This window comes from Carassius carassius, chromosome 40 (genome assembly GCF_963082965.1).
Source record: "Carassius carassius chromosome 40, fCarCar2.1, whole genome shotgun sequence".
NCBI classification, from domain to species: Eukaryota; Metazoa; Chordata; class Actinopteri; order Cypriniformes; family Cyprinidae; genus Carassius; species Carassius carassius.
Genome location: NC_081794.1, coordinates 1,135,468 through 1,154,230, shown reverse-complemented (window position 1 = coordinate 1,154,230; position 18,763 = coordinate 1,135,468).

The following is an 18,763-nucleotide window of genomic DNA, read 5'->3' as shown; positions in this document are numbered from 1 at the left end:
TGCATACAGGTTTGGAACAACATGAGGGTGAGTAAATTACACAACTTCTATTTTTGGGTGGAAATTTCTGCAAAAACTTCTGTAGAAAACACACACACACACACACACACACACACACACTCTCTCACTCTCTCTCTCTCTCTGTGTCTCTCTCTCACACACACACACACACACTCTCTCACTCTCTCTCTCTCTCTGTGTCTCTCTCACACACACACACACAGACACACACACACACACACACACACACACACTCACTCTCTCTCTCTCTCTCTCTCTCTCTCTCTCTCTGTGTCTCTCACACACACACACACACACACACTCTCTCTCTCTCTCTCTCTCTCTCTCTCTCTCTCTGTGTCTCTTTCACACACACACACACAAAACTATACTTTTAAAAGTTTTAGACACCTTTGACTTTCATTTTATGTACAAAAAAACATTTGAAACATTCTTCAAAATATCTGTCTTTATGTTGAATAGAAGAACCCTTTGTATGAATTAATTATTTTTTTTTTCTTGTTAGTGTGCTTTATACAGTATTATTGAATGTGCACTTCCAGTGTGTTTCAAATCTTAAAACTATGAAAAGCAACAACATCTACACTTGTTGATAATAAACTATAGTTGATAAAAAATACATATATAAATATAATAAATAAATATAAAAGGCAACTTAAATTTAATTAAAGTAGTATGTTTCTTAATTTACTTAAGTACACTTAAAAAAAAAGTGAACTTGACAATAATGTTAAATTAGAATTTCTATTTTAAAGAACATTTTAAATCATTATGGTTTAATAATCTTGTGTCATGCTAGTTTTTAAAGAAATAAGTACAATTTTGATGTTGACTAATGTACCGAAGCACATGTAAAGTACTTGATTATAATTTAATTACATTTAAATTATATGATATTGTTAACATTTAAAGTAAATTACAAAATCATTGTTTAATTACATGTACAAAATCTTAAATAAACAACATTCCAGTTTCAGTAGAAATGACATTGAAATATATTTTAGATGCTGTGTAATGTAATTACTGTCAGTCCATTTGACATATTTCACGAAACCCTGAAAAACTTCATTTAATTGTACACTTTAGGTTCTAATATGGACTCTTTAGTTAGGCAACTTTTGTACCTTTTTTCTTCTTCTGAGAGTGTAGCCAATCAGTGTAAGTATCAGCTAGGAAAGGCAAATATTTTAGAGTAAATATGTGTTATATAGACCCTCGGTCTGTTTTAATCGAGTCGTCAGTGTTGTTCTCCAGATTTCTTCATCTTCAGAGCTAAAAGCTGCCATTAAAGGAGTGCTCTGAGGCGCCTTCATTAGCCTCAGCGAATCTCTCCGTCCTCAAACAAGCCTGTTTTTCTTTCCCCCTTGGGAAAGGGAAAAAATAAATGGACTTAATTGAACGCTAAATTAAAAATGCATGACACAAGTGTTGACTAAGTCTCAGACAATATTTACACTTGGTTTTATTCAAACTACCGACTAGCGCCGACTCAGATGCTAGGTGGCTAACGCATTAAAAGTAACGCAAGTAATCAGATTACTTTTTTAAAAGTAACTAGTAAAGTAACACATTACTTTTTAATTTAGGAATAAAAATTCAAGTTACTTTTTTCAAATCAGTAACAGAAGTTACTTTGTTTCTATTTCTTGAGTGACAGCTCTGGTGTTGCCATGGTGACAGAGATCAGGAATAAGTTCAGAGAGTTGTGTGTGAACATGATCTCACTGTAGTTCTAGACTAAATATGAACATGTGTTTACTCATTTCACTGCAGAGAAACACATTCAGTGTTCCTCAGAATTAGTAAAAACAGTCACATGCAAACGTAGACTGTTATAGCTACAAACCTGCGATAATTAAATTTTAAATAAGACAAATATTTTATAAACCACTGTCTTTACTATAGACCTTCGATGGTCCAATTCAATCATACTAAGCAAAAAAATACACATTTGTTTATGAATATTTATGAATAGTGATAAATACTGATGAAAATAAATAAATAATAAATATAGCCTGAGTGCACTGTAAGATACTTTGGGTAATCGCGTCTGCTAAATGCATAAATGTGAATGTAATGGTGTTGAATGTTCTTCTCCTGTGTCATATTAATCATGCCATTTGTTTGAGTGGTGCCCTCTACTGTACAGACATGAATTTACATTTCCTGTGGAAGGGCTTTCACATTTGTCAAAGAAGAACATTTTATGTTAAAAAACAAGCAAGCCCTCCCTAGATTTAAAAAGTAACTCAAAATAATGTAACGCTTTACTTTCCATAAATAAAGTAACATACAGAAATGAGTATCGTTTTTTTTAGGGAGTAACGTAATATTGTAATGTGCTACTTTTAAAAGTAACTTTCCCTGACATTGGCGCTAGGCTTTAGGAGTCGCGAGCACACAGTCTCAAACAAAGGGATTCGGGAGGCACCTGTGCCCACTGAATGCGAAAGTGACCTCCAGCTTTGACAGGGAGGGATTTGGCCAATTATGGCCCACACGCCAGCGCTGACCCGGGCAGAGTACCACTCTGGGTTAACACTGTCACCCCCATGCAGCAACATCTCGTCCATCGCTCATCCTGTTAAAGCTACAGGACTCACGGGCATCTGCTTGTGTAATTGCACCACTGCTTTAATTGTGATTGGTGCTAATTTTGCCACGGTAAATGCAGCCGGTTGGCGGCTAATGCACTCTGCCATCACTCATGGTTTCGTAATAAAGGGAGGCAACTCTGCCATTTGAAACTATCAGGAGAAGAAGAAGAATTGTTGTTGTTATTGAGGTTCTTGGTGGGTCTGGTGAGATTGGCACCGGTGGGTCGTCCCAAACAGAGGAGCTGATGTTGATGATGATGATTTGAAATACGATTTCCCGTGCCAAATGCAAAATCGATGTTAAATTGGATTAGGTTATAGTTCAATTCAATTCAAGTTTATTTGTATAGCGCTTTTTACAATACAAATCATTACAAAGCAACTTTACAGAAAATTATGTTTCTACAATATTTAGTAGTAGCTAGTAGTTTGTGCACATTTGACAGGATTTTAGAAAAATAAAAATAATAATAATAATAATACAAGACGTAGTCAGCTAGATGATGAACTATCAATATTATTAATTAATAGTAATTATATGATGCAGTCACACATGTAGCAATAATTGTTAGTTCTGTTTGTTGATTCAAGATTAGGATCATCTGGGGTCCTCTGAGGGGTCAGCATCATCTCTTCTCAGGTGTTCTGGATCCAGACTGGAGCTTGTGTAAATCCTAGTTACCACGGGATGTAAATCCCGTGGCAAAACATAGAAACAAAATAGAGACATCTTTAGCATAGCTGATGATCCAACAAAGTAAAATTAGTTTAACCCAAGCTAAAGAATAAAAATGCAGATGCAACTACACTCACAATTTAAGAGATACATTATTCGAATGCTTGGCGAAAAAGAGATGCGTTTTTAATCTAGATTTAAACAGAGAGAGTGTGTCTGAACCCCGAACATTATCAGGAAGGCTATTCCAGAGTTTGGGAGCCAAATGTGAAAAAGCTCTACCTCCTTTAGTGGACTTTGCTATCCTAGGAACTACCAAAAGTCCAGCGTTTTGTGACCTTAGGGTGCGTGATGGGTTGTAGCGTGGTAGAAGGCTAGTTAGGTACGCAGGAGCTAAACCATTTAGGGCCTTATAGGTAAGTAATGATAATTTGTAACTGATACGGAACTTAATAGGTAGACAGTGCAGAGACTGTAAAATTGGGGTAATATGATCATATTTTCTTGACCTGGTAAGGACTCTAGCTGCTGCATTTTGGACGACCTGTAGCTTGTTTATTGAAGATGCAGGACAACCACCTAGAAGTCCATTACAATTGTCCAGTCTAGAGGTCATGAAAGCATGAACTAGCTTTTCTGCATCAGAAACAGATAACATGTTTCGTAGCTTGGCAATGTTTCTAAGATGGAAGAATGCAGTTTTTGTAACACTGGAAATATGATTTTCAAAAGACAAATTGCTGTCCAATATAACACCCAGATTTCTGACTGTAGAGGAAGTAACAGTACATCCGTCTAGTTGCAGATTGTAATCTACAAGATTCTGTGTGGTGTTTTTTGGTCCAATAATTAATATCTCTGTCTTATCCGAATTTAATTGGAGAAAATTATTTGTCATCCAATCTTTTACATTTTTAACACACTCTGTTAGCTTAGATAATTAGGAAGTTTCATCTGGTCTCGTTGAGATATATAGCTGAGTATCATCAGCATAAGAGTGGAAGCTAATTAATATTAATATAATAATAATATTACCAAGGGGCAACATGTATATTGAAAATAGAAGGGGACCTAGGACGGATCCTTATGGCACTCCATATTTTACTGATGATAAATGAGATGACACCCCATTTAAGTAAACAAAATGGTAGCGATCGGACAGGTAGGATCTAAACCATCTTAGAGCCTGCCCTTGAATACCTGTATAGTTTTGTAATCGATCTATGAGTATGTCATGATCTATGGTGTCGAATGCAGCACTAAGATCAAGTAAGACTAGAAATGAGATGCAGCCTTGATCTGACGCAAGAAGTAGGTCATTTGTAATTTTAACAAGTGCAGTTTCTGTGCTATGGTGGGGCCTAAAACCTGACTGAAATTCTTCATACAGATCATTTTTTTGCAGGAAGGTGCTCAATTGAGCAGACACAACTTTTTCTAAAGTTTTAGACATAAATGGAAGATTTGAAATAGGCCTATAATTTGCCAGTACACTAGGATCTAGTTTTGGTTTCTTAATAAGAGGCTTGATAACCGCCAGCTTGAATGGTTTTGGGACGTGACCTAAAGATAACGACGAGTTAATGATATTGAGAAGCGGTTCTTCGGCTACAGGTAACAGCTCTTTTAGTAATCTAGTGGGTACAGGATCTAATAAACATGTTGTTGGTTTAGATACAGTGATAAGATTATTTAGCTCTTCCTGTCCTATATTTGTAAAGCACTGCAGTTTATCTTTGGGTGCGATGGATGAAACTGAAGTGTTAGACGCTGTAGAATCTACATTCGCTATTGTATTTCTAATGTTATCTATTTTATCAGTGAAGAAATTCATAAAGTCATTACTATTTAACGTTGGTGGAATATTTGAATCAGGTGGCGTCTGGTAATTTGTTGATTTAGCCACTGTGCTAAATAAAAACCTTGGATTGTTTTGGTTATTTTCAATGAGTTTGTGTATATGCTCTGCCCTAGCAGTTTTTAGAGCCTGTCTATACCTGGACATACTGTTTTTCCATGCAATTTTAAAAACTTTAGGAGTTAAAAGTTAGTTTTTCTCCATTTGCGTTCAAGACTACGAGTTACTTTCTTAAGAGAGTGAGTATTACTGTTATACCATGGCACAGTACGTTTTTCTCTAACCTTTTTCAATTTGATGGGGGCAACAGCTTCTAATGTATTAGAGAAAATAGTGCCCATGTTGTCAGTAATTTCGTCTAATTCATGTGTATTTTTGGGTACAAATAGCAGTTGAGATAGATCAGGCAGGTTATTTGCGAATCTGTCTTTGGTGGCTGGAACAATAGTTCTGCCCAGACGGTAACGCTGAGACATATAGTTAATATCAGTTATACGCAGCATGCACGATACAAGGAAATGGTCTGTAATATCATCACTTTGGGGTACAATATCTATAGCAGTAAGATCGATTCCATGCGATATAATTAGATCTAGTGTATGATTAAAACGATGAGTGGGCCCGGTGACATTTTGCTTGACTCCAAAGGAGTTTATTAGGTCAGTAAACGCAAGTCCTAATGTATCATTATAGCGCCTTATCAACTGTAACTAGAAGGTCTGAGAGGAAATCTGCAAATTCTTTTAGGAATTCTGTATACGGCCCTGGTGGTCTATACACAGTAGCCAGAGCAAGAGATACATTAGATTTCTTTTGCATGTCTGACAGTGTAACATTTAGCAGAAGTATTTCTAATGAGTTAAACCTGTATCCTGTTTTCTGGGTAACATTGAGAATATCACTATATATTATTGACCAGTCTGACGGGGCTCATGCTTATAACAGTAGTTTGGTGGAGTAGACTCATTTAGACCAAAATAATCATTTGGTTTTAGCCAGGTTTCAGTCAAGCAGAGTACATCAAAACTATTTTCTGTGATCATTTCATTTACAATAACTGCTTTGGGTGTGAGTGATCTAATATTTATGAGCCCAAACTTTAAAAATTGTTTTTGTTCATTTACTTTACATTTTTCTAAGATTTTTTCTAGATCCTACATTATATTTTGACCTCACTATTCGGGGAACAGACACAGTCTCAATAGTTTTTACAGCACAAGTACTTTTATCATTTAAGCGGGTGGAACAAAAGTCATCATAATAGTTATTAGAGAATTGTCTTACTAGTCACAGGGAGCGAAGTGTCCTGGAGATGTTGTCAGAGAGCAGCTCCGCTCCGATTCTGCTGGGGTGAAATCCATCAGCGCGAAACAGCCTAGGACGCTCCCAGAAAAGATTCCAGTTATTAACAAATAGCAGTTTCTGTTCTTTACACCATGACAACAACCATTCATTTAAAGCAAAAAGTCTACTGAACCTTTCGTGTCCTCGTCGATACGTGGGCAGTGGTCCTGACACGACGATCGTCGCCGCGGGCGTCGTGCTGCGAACCGTCTCGATCAGGCTCCTGAAGTCCCTCTTCAGCGTCTCCGTCTGCCGCAGCGTGGTGTCGTTAACCCCGGCGTGAAGCACGACTGCTCTGGGGCTCTCGTCGACCTTCAGGATCGCGGGTATCTGCGCAGAAACATCGAGAACACGAGCACCAGGCAAACAATGAGTGTGCACTTTACCTTCGGCTAACGTAGCACTTACGTGTTGGACGATGGAGTCTCCGATGATCACAGCGTCGCGTCCTGTCTCGCGGAGGGGAGCGAAGCGGTTCCGTATGGAGATGTCGAAGGCAGGAGGGGGAGAAGTCGTCGCCCGGACCCGGCTTGCGTCCTCCGCTGTGGATGCACCCAGGGTCCGTGGTGTCCCGGCGTCGCAGTGAAGGACATCTGGGAAGATCGCGTCCTGGGTGCACCGGGCCTGTGCAGAGAAACACACGGAGTAGACGTGGTGGGACTGTTAGCAGATCGCTGTATACTTACCCCGGACTTGTGAGCGTCAGCCTGGGATGATTCCAGCGCGGCTCTCCGCTCTCTCAGCTGGGCCTGCCTCACCTCCAGGTCGCGAATCTGCTTTCCCACGGCCTCGAGCTCGAGCTGCACAGAGTGGAGACATTCATCCGCCATTAAAGCAAGTAACAGTGAGTACAGCAGTGGTAATGTGTGTGAATAGAGTATTAGCAATGTAAGCGCAGTTAGCTGCAACCACGCCGCTGATGCTAACGGGCTAAAAGCTAATAGCGGACCCGGGAGATCAAAATAAAACTAGTGATAGCGAGGCGCTCTGATTGTTTTTGTTGTAGAATACAATAGAGGATATATTCACACGTTATATAAACGGAAATGATGATGTATACAATTGTTTTTTGAGTTAAAAATAGTCAATGAAAAGAATATAGTGACGGAGCTCAAACGCAGTACAGCCGCCAACAACAAATCTGTTATAGCTAACAGATGCTTTGTAACAGATCCTTTTTTGCATCATAACCCCTTCACCGTTTTGCCTTTAACCGACATCATAATCATCATATATAATAAATAAACTTTAATAAAAGTTTAATAAATTATTTTTCCTCTAAAACAGCTTTTTCATCGTCGTCTCTTATGAAAGAAACATTGTTATAGGATAAAGGCATTAGGCATTGTTAAAGCAAATTTACATAGTTTCTGACTTCATTTTAATTTAATTTAATTTAAATATATATATATATATATATATATATTTTTTTTTTTTTTATTTTTTTTTTTATTTTACTTTATTATTTTATTTTCTTTATTTATTTTTTTTCTTTATTTTTATTTTTTTTTTACAAAGACTCTGCAATCCCCCTGTAGGAATCACTGCTGTAGGGTAATGTTTTTGGCCTAGATCCAGACTAGGGCACAAGTTGCCCTCATTCTGCCAACTGTTGTAAAGCCGTGACTTCATGTGATTTTTCGGTCTGAACGCAGCTCGGAGCAGGTGACAGACTGTAAAGCCGTGGTGCCAGGGCCCCGATGACGGCGTTAATGACACAAAAAGCAAACAAACGGCCCTAATCTCTGGCAGTATTTCCAGCTGAGCTTCACAGACGAGCGGCAGAGTGGCAGAAGCGGACACACCTCTGCTGGCCAAAGTGTTTTTACACAGAAGAAAGCTGTCGAAACGCAGGACACCCCCTTACTCCTGTGCAGCCCATCTGTTTGGCTAATTTCAAATTAATTGCAGCACCGAGGGAATTATTAATTAGCTAATCAAACGAAGGCAATGGGAATGACGTCCCGCGGCGCTCTTGCAGATGGAAACTGGAGCCAGGGATATGTAAATTGGAATTAATTGGCAGGTTACATTTCTGTTATTTTATTTTGAGAAAAAGCAGTCTTTCCAGCCTTGAGAAGCATCTCTTGATTTCCACTGCCAGCTCCCAGAGGCCAAAGAATAATTTTTGCTCATTACCGAACAGGTAGACGCTGAATTCTTTCCATCCGCCATCGCTCCCTGTTTGCTCCTTTTAAAAACACTCCAAGCGAGGGCTTTCTGGTCGAGCACCACCCTTCCATATCACCTCCACCCTTTACCCACAATCCTCTGTTGCTTTCTCTCCTCTCACATTCAGTCGTTCATTCATCAGTCGACCATGTATCATGATTACTGTTTGCTTTCTTGGGGCAGCAGGATTTATAGGGTGTCTAATACGGTTTAGTATGTGTGCAGTGAACTGAAAAAACCATGTCATGACAACTCACACGCTGCCACATGCGACACGTGCCAAAAACACTACCTTTACGCTTTTTTAGGAGGAATTAATACAGCAGAAATGCATGATGGGCTGTCATAATACCTCTCAGGAAATAATTTTACGAAGAATAACAGTATAAGCACACGAGCAATGATTGTTATTGTCAGGTAATCAAATGCATGGCATGGCTGAAAATTATTAAACGTATTTATAACTCAATTTCCAGGTGACCCGGATAATTCTCTGAAATCATTTGTGTATTATCTGGGTTATTAAATGTCCAAATGATTCCAATCCAGAAAGAGCTTATAAATTTCAGGGGAAAGCATGAATATCAGCGACGGGTTTCCCTCTCGCTCTCTCTGTCACTGGTGTTAGTGTAAGAGGCACGCTTTAGGAAACGGAGATGCTTATGAATGCTGGTCTTGTATCTACACTGAATTATCAGATATCAGCCTCTCTTCACCTGCTTTATGTGATTGATGGATTGCTCTTAAAATATCTTGATACGATCATTCTGAAAGTCTTATGTAAACATTGTGAAGCACATCTGAAGTGTGTACTTTTCATATTTTTGCAAGATTAAAAAGATACACATTAGCCTGTGAGTCAGTTATGAGATGGATTGCACAGTGGGGTTCAAAACTTCTGAGATCACTACTAAAATGTTTTTAGTTTTATTTAATTGCTCATGTAAAATACTTTTTATTACACTATTACACAATAACTGACTGATTCATGCTTGATGAAGGTCATAGGGCGAAACATTATGAGTGATTAAATGCGGATAATTATTTATTTATTTATTTATTTTTTTAAGTTTGACCTGTTTTTTGGTAATTTGTCCTACACACCTATCAGTTTCCTAGAGGAGTGTGAGGGTAACTGTTGACTGAAAGCTATTTCTTCAAAAAATAGTCAATGAGTGGGCTTTTGTCCTCACATTTGATCCAAACACACACCCATGTGCAAAACCTCCACACAAAAGGGTCCATGTCTAAAGAAGTAGTTTAGGAAACTGATGGTGCTTGACAACAAAAAGTTGAGCTGCAGTTCGCTGGAAATCTTGTTAAATGCCACATTAAACTTTGAAAAAGACAGAGAGAAAGAAAATAAAATCATATCAGGTCATGTTTCATTTGGCTAGGAATTGAAAAACACACCGTTTCCTTGAACTCTAAGACTAAATGTGTTCAATCTCTCACTCACACCGAGGTCACATCATGAGAGAATCCCATCTATATTACTGATGCTGACAGTAATATTACAGTGCCATTTCCAACCTTCCAGGGTGTGATGTGACCTTTGACCCTTAGCTATATATTATCATTTTTTTGAATGGTTCTAAAAAAGTTCAAAGGAACACCTTTTATTTGAATTATTATTATTTATTTATGTTTACTTTTGTAACATTTCAAACGTTTTTACAGTCACTTTTGATCAATTTAATGCATCCCTGCTGAGAAAAGTGTTCATTATTAAATGACAGCATTTATGTTCTTGTTTTAAGGTGAAATGGATCACGATGATACTCGTTCCTCAATGATTTAATAATTCTCTAATGCTTAAAGTCGCAGAGGAAACAGCATACAGTTAAACTGCCCCAGCTATGGTCATTTTCCACAGTTTCCCCTCCCAGATGAATTCATATTTGCAGTCTCAGTAATGGCTGGCCTGATTTCATGTGCCTGTTCTGTTCCTTCAGTTTCACTCACCAGAAAGCTGCTCACTAAGAGCCTTTAATTCCCAATTAAGGCACACCCACCCCTGAGCATTACTCAAGGTGAACGATGCCACTTTGGACCCCCATCCCTCTCCATTACTTCACGTCCAGAACCATTTCCCCTATACAATCTATTAAGTCTGGAAAGGTACTGGCGGGTTTTGATTGGCACTGGACGACCTTAGATATCCCTTCACAAAGTCACTAAACTTGCCTCCTCCAAACCGCCTGTTTCTATATTGACAGCTTGGACTTTGTCTTTTCTTCTCGGGAACTCTGCACAGCCGTGATGGACGGGGTTACAGACTTAACCAAACAAATAACAGAGCATGTGGTCTGTTGAAGGTGGCAACGTTTTATAATAAACTTGGCTGCCATGGACATGGGAGGTCTCTTCTATTGGGAGCCAGTTTATTGCCACAGCAACACTGCAACACAAAAAGCCTCCTACTTTATCAGTGCCCGATACGCAGTCAGAAAACACTGAGTTTACTCCACACTTTGGCACTGTTCACAATTAAATTGCTCTATTACTCATTAAATGGTAAAGAACTCATTTTCTTCAGGCAATTTGTTCTTAGACGTTCCAGGAAACAAAAGGAAAAGCTTTGATGACATGCTTTGGATGGTTAAGAAATTCCATCCATACATTGTCAGCAGAAACTTCTACTGCGAAGTAATCAGGGATATGAGATAAAAAGGGGGATGTCGTAACTTCTGGTTCTTATAAAAATTGGCCATATTGGAAATGTTTTTTTTTTCTTTTTTTTATAAACAGTGCATAAATTTCACACCGATTCAAAGTGCTAATAAAATAAAATAAAATTAAATTAAATTAAATTTCACCTTCTTCCCTGTTGTGTTTAGAAAGGTCAAATGCAGTTTGTCATTCTTTAATAATAACAATGATATTAACACACAATCATAGAAAGCATTGATATCACGCCACGTTTTGTCACGGTGAACAGTTAAATTGCTCTATTAGTCATTAAATGGTGAGTAAGAAGCTAATTTTCTTCAGGCAATTTGTTCTCGGACGTTCCAGGAAACCATGGAATAGTTCTGATCACATGCTTTATATGATTCAGAAACCCCATCCATACATTGTGATTTCAATCACAAATCAGCACAAACGTCCAACTTCTTTCATCTGCGTTCACTGAATCGAGTCTGAACATGGAGTCTAAGTGAGCAGCAATCAGGGTTTTCCTCGTATAATGGGCCTGGGTCACGTCCAGTAGCGATCTGGGTTTTTTTTTCTTTTTTGGCTTTTGCTGCTGAATGACCACCAGAGGGTCAGTCTGTGACCTGATTACATGAGTCAGTGAGGGAGAAAACTATTGTTGAACACAACAGAAGGTTGCTTGGTCACTGCACAGTCAATGCCAGTAACACACACACACACACACACACACACACACACACACTGCAGCCATGCAGAATGAGGCCAAATCAGTAGTAATGAACCATTAACACGATTAATTTTTCACAGCAGTGATGTCACCTACAGACCTACAGATTATGAAATGATTTATTATGGTTTCACTTTACGGTTAAGATTACAATAACATTAACTACATAAGATTATGTGAACAATACTTGTAGACCATTGCAGGTTGTTTACACACATTTTTTATTTTTTTCAAAACTTTACACACAAATCCAAGCGATTGCGCACACAAAATGCAAAATGTCTCACATCTCGCCCACTGCATTCAAAATATGACATCTCAAAATCAAACATTTGTTATGCTTATGTAGCAAACACCTTTGCCATAATATTATGTTTTTGGATACATACACAGTTATTCAAAACCTAAAGCTCTTCTTTAATGAGCTCCTTTCTTCATTTCTGTCCAAGACTGAAAATAATTGTAATAGAGATGTTGAGAAATTGATGGTAAACACGAAAGCAAGATTGAAAGCAAACTCTTTTTTATTGTAAAAGCAAAATGTGTATCTGTTTAAAGGGTGGAAAGGCAAGAAAACTATATGATCATGTCTAGACTGTTGATCTTACTTGAGGAACGACCAAATGAACCACGTCACCAGTGGCCCCTCATTACCCATAATGCCCCTGCATATCACATTAATTCTGCATTCATGAAATGCATCATATTATATGCGCACACTGAGTTATTGGTGAACACCCAAAGTTTTATAAAGTAAAAAAAAAATAAGTGAGAAAGTGAGCGGGTGTTTGTTTTTATTTTTTAATTTTTTTGGCACAGATTTCAAGATTGTATAAATGGACTCTCTCGCTCCGCTCTGGACTCTGTTAGCCAGATAAGTGCAGTAAACACATCATGGCAAGTGTCAGAGAGAATAACGTTCGGTCGGCCTGCATGTAGGTATGCTTATTTATGAAGAGTGGTTTCAAATTGAATTAAAGGGACATCTGAGACCCGGAGGCCCTCTGTTTACAGCGACATGAGCTCTAACCTGTACGTCAGTCTCCACGTCTGGCTATTAGCTGACAACCTCTAATGTACTTCAGGAATAAAGTGCTTTAAATGTGCAGTGGAGTAATAGCTACAGCCCACATAATCAGATTTCAAACCCAAAAAAGCAGTTTTATCAGTGCGCTGATCTGCATTACTACCGCAGAGCTGCCAGGTCACGCACAATTTATTTATTTTTCCTCAGAAACAGTTGATTGTGAGTTTAAGATTGTACAGTTAAGTGTAACAGATACCGCAGTGCCACCCCGTGGACTTCAGCCCTGTTTGTTTCCCATCGTCCCAACCTCTCTCACCTCCACTAAACACACTTAAAGGAACGGTTCACCTAAAACATGTCAATCCTGCCTTTTACTCCCATTCAATTCTGTGTGACTCTTTTCTTCTGTTGTACAAAGAATTCAGTGTTTTGAAGGTCTTCACATGGGTCATACAGAAACAACACCGGTTAAACTGCAAGTATTGACAAACTAGAAAAAAAATGATCAAAATGAGAAAATAGAAATGTAGATGGTCATACTTTTTTTTTTTTACTCAGATGCTGCTCAAACATTTCACAAATAATTACAAAGACATGGCAAGTAACATTAAATTTTGATATAGAAAAACTGAAATAGCATTTTCTTTTAAAGCGTCCTCCAATAATCTTATTTAAAATGTTGAGAAATCACAAAGTCTTGAATACAAATCTATGATGTTATTCATTGAAATCTTCCCTTCCTGTGAACTATACTGGAAAAAAAAAACAGCAGAATCCCCAAAGCATTTACAATAATTTACAGCAATATATTTTATACATGAAGTGACTTTCATTAATGTTATTTAAAGCATTCAAGTTATTTTACAGTGCATTAACTAATGTAAACAAATACTCATTTTGATTTTAATACTGTATGTATTAGTCAATGCTATTATTAACAGTAACTAAGATTTAATTAATGCTCTATAAGTATTGTTCACATAATCTTACTGTATGTAGTAATCCTACAAATGAAACCTTATGCAAAGTGATACCATAGTAAATAATTTCATAATCCGTCAACTTTCTAAATATGCCCGAGAGCTAATCACCTCTGTGAATAATTACCTGTGTTAACGGTTCATTATACATTTTTATTTTATTTCTTTTTTCCAAAAAAAAAAAGGTTAGGAAGCTATATAAACCTGCACACACACACACACAGTTTGCTCTGTAAGTAAACTAGACCTGTAATTACTGGCTAGGTATGCTCATTAAGAGACCTGAGCAGTATCAGGTTTTAATTGATTTTGTCTCTCTAAATTAGTGGAGGAAACCTGAACAAGCACATTTGATTTAGTAGATCTAATTGGTTGTGTAAAAAGGGCCTGTGTGATTTGATACAGTGTAAACACTCGGGAACCGATGAAACTGACAATCATGGGGTTCTTCTGGAGAACCAGAGCAGTCTCACATATCCAGACCAAAAGCATCACATCACATCTGATGCTGGCCGAAAACAGCAGATGGCTGAGACGGTTCGATTGACATGTGAGATGACATCCTCTCCTCATTACACTTTTGGGGCTTTTTATAACAAAAACAGATTGGCAGAGAAATAATGTAAAGTACAGTACATGCACAAACTACTGCACGGATATAAGACTTCAGCGTTACTAACCTGGCAAACGCAGGCAAATCCAATGATTATTTTGTCTTATATATTTCTTTCACGGTAAGATCGGTAAAACCACTACTACTCGCAGAATTTGAAATTGAATAAAGATGTGAACCAGAATACAATGTAAAAAAGTCATTAGAAAAGCAGGGGAAAGATAGCTTCAATACTAAAATGGGGAAGTGATAGTTCAAATTTATGATTATATACTGATCAAACCTTCATCAACCGTTCCATTTTTGGTTCCCCAACGATTTTTTTCTTATTGTGAAGAACATTTTAATAATTTAAAGGACCCTTTTTTCCAATATAAACAGATTTTATTGTGGAAGAGAAAGTTTCCATGAATGTTAAACGTTCTTCATGGGAGCATTGATCCCAAAAAAGATCCTTAACACATATTTAAACACTAAAATGTGTATTTTGAGCAAAATAAGGTAAACGAGTAAGTGTTCAGGAACAAGCCGCTTCTCTTACACCGAGACCTTCGAGAGGTTGCAGATTCAGGTTCAGTGAGACGCAGTGAAACGAAACACGAGGCGTCATTTCAGAGCCATCGAGGGAAACAAAACAGCACATGGACACGGCTCTGGGGCGGCTTTATTGGGATGCCATCACCCACTGAGAGGAGAGACTATGAAAAAGCTTTGAATTTATAACTCCCTGATCCACTTTTAAATATGTTGAATTTTGGTTGACTCGATGGTTCAGGTTGTTGTCACAGTGGGTCTGTTTTCTGTCTATAAAACTCACAGCCAGTTTTTTTTTTTTTTTAAATCCTGGTTTCATTGCTTAAATTCACTTCAGCTCATAATTGGGTCAAGACGACGCAATGCAAAATTGATCTGTGCATTTTCATTTTATATGCTATAAATTATGGAATTGCTGAAAAATGTCTCATAGGGTGTAACTCATTACTAAGTCATTTATTACTGTAATTACTAATAAGTAAGGGATTCATCTGATTTTTTACTGTAATTTAATCAGTTAGTTCTAATGTTATTACATTAAATACTGTTTAAAAACTGTCTATATTAAAATATATGTTTTTAATGTAACATTCTATATTTAAATTATTTAGTCAGTTTAAGAATAATTTATGAAATGTTAATTGTTATTTGAAAGAATTGTAGGAAACATTGTCATGCAAAAAGAATTATAATAAAAATCTTTTTAGAATTAGCAATTAATTAATTACTTTTTTTTAGAGTAGCTTACACAACACTGCTTATATGAGGGATCAAAATTAAACAAGCTCTTTTTTTATGAAATATTAATATAAATTATCACTGAAACTTTCATGTTTAAATATAGAGAGATCCTATATTACGAAGAACTTTTTTTAAATATATTTGTTTTTCATATGAAATATGCTGCAATTAAAAATGTGGTCTGAGACGTTTGGATTCCACTGAACTTTACCCAAAAAATATAGATGGAATCCCAACATGGAAACATATACATGATGCTCAAACAATAATTTGAAATGGCTTTTTTTATGTTGGCTTAAGTATTAAACCAAAATAAACTCATGCACATTATACATCCTCAACTGTTTTTGCTTAATGTTGCATGACGTTACCTTTTTCCCCACATACATTTCTCATATAAAATAGCCTAAACGTTTAAGCTAATGCATCCAGAACATGTCTCTTTACTTTTTTTTTCAATAATTCTGATCAACGGTGCTGGCGTTTATTGATGGTCCATTTTGGGCTTGTTTCGCGTCCCCTTTCAAGAGCTTTCAAAAACACACCTTGCCTTCTTTCACCTCTGCTCCCTTTCCTGTCCATCACGCTTCTGTTGATTTTGTGGTTTCCAAAATTGGGCCTTGGCTCCAGTTGGGTAGGTTACTACAGCAACCCGGAGCTTATCTGCTACCAGCTTTTTGGAAAGCAAACAACACGGCCTTTCAAACGTGTTTGACTTTCCAAAAGTCTGTCGTAGCCGGCCAAGAAGCAATAAATACACACGCTGCATGCATAAACATATTTCAAATATATATATTCATACTGGGTCTATTACCGCTGGACATGTTCTCGGAGTGGATGTTAATGTATGTCTTTCCGTGTGGTACCTTGTAATCATACACTGATTACCCAGCATTTATAAACACAAACAATCTCTCATTCCTCAAGCAGGAGTCACAGTAATGCATTGAAGGCTTACCTCCACATGGGGTGTCCTCCCGTATTTACAAAAGCACCGACAAACCAACAGCTTGGTGAGTTACGTCCACCCCGTCTTGCACTGAGAGATATTCAGGAGAAGAGGCTTGTATTAGTGCATGTGCTGACTCAGAAATTAAAGGCTGTTTATATGCTTTGGATGAATTTCCTGCCCTTGAGGGGAAAAAAATGAATGAATGAACGATAATGTCTGAATTGATTGCTAATGGCATCAGGATCCTGGAATAATAAACCAAGGAATGACGAGTTTGTCGTGTCTTTGTCTTTTGTCGTTAGTGTGTTGTTTATGACTGATGAATACAGCGGTAGGGATATAGGCCTATCAGCCGACACATTCATGACGTTTTATTTTTATTATATCAATTCAAACTTAAAGGCTTTTCTAGTTTTGTTGGAAATGTGACCTGGTTAATTTCCTTAACGCATGATTTCTTTGGAAAACGTGATCGTGAGTCCTTTCGTAACCAGATTTAATTGTAAGGCCCCTTTGGCTTTCAACAAGAAAACAGGGGATTTAAGTATTCATAAAATATGCATATTGAAAATATAGTAGTTTTGTAAGGCAGGTAATTAATAGTGTTTTAGTTTTTGGCAAGTTTAGGTTTTAGTCTTTGTAAATGAATGATCTGTGTTATCAGATCTATGCAATATCAGTATGCAAATAATATGTTTTATTTTATCATTATTATTAAGATTTAACACTTAAATTCAAACAACAATGTGTGACTTGTTTTAAAGAAATTAATATTTTTTAATTCAGCAAGGATGCATTGAATTGATCAAAATTTCATTGACAGCAAAGTCATTTATAATGTAACAAAACACTCCTTTTTCAAATAAATGCTTTTCTTTTGAACTCTCTGTTCATCAAAACTCCTGGAGAAAAAACTAAATAAAAATCTGAATTTTTTTATAATGATTTCTGAAGATCATGTGACACTGAAGACTGGAGGAATGATGCTGAAAATACAGCTGTGCATCACAGAAATAAATTACAGTTTAACAGATATTCACATGGAAATCAGCTATTTTCAATAAATTGTAGTAATATTTTACTATTTTTAGTACTTTTTTTAATGTATTTATCATCAAAAAAAAGCAACCTTGGTGAGCTGACGAAACTTAAAAACATGAATAAAATTCTCCTTCCCCACTGTATATCACAGCACATATTTAAAAAGGACTCTCTTTATACAGCATTGCACAAACAACCAGTAGTTATTTTTAGATACATGCTGTAATATACAGCACATGCATTACGTTGCAATACACCTGAGACCCAGTTTTCCTAGCGGTTAAGATGCAGGCTGAAATGAGGGCCGATCTGTCGAGTGTTGGGATTCCATCACTCCATTTTCTCCTCCTCATACCATTAATGATATAATTGACAAAAATGTATAAACCACCATCCTTGTTTTTACCAGAGTGATATGGTCTCTGCAGAAGCAGATCCTCTCGGGACGGGTTTGTTTTCAGAGAGTTTCGGAGGTTCTTCTGAGAAAGTCTCTGGTTTCCTGTTGTGAAGTAACCTTCTTCCAGTTTATAGTCAAGAGAGCAGACACTGAATGCTTTTCATAGGGTTTGGACAGCTAATGTGTTAAGGAGTTCAAGGCCTTAGCATAGCATGAAGCTTTGCTTGCTTAACTTGCCTGTGTTTCGGTTGGGCTACCATAACATAACAACAGAGTCTGATACAGCGCAAAGATTTGGTATTGTAGATCTATCATACGAGTTCCCAGAGTTCAAGAGTCCTTCAGATTTTTGTGAGAGGCCAGCTAATGGGATTCACTTACACAACTTTTGAAAAAAAAAGTTATACATGTTAGGTCAAAACATT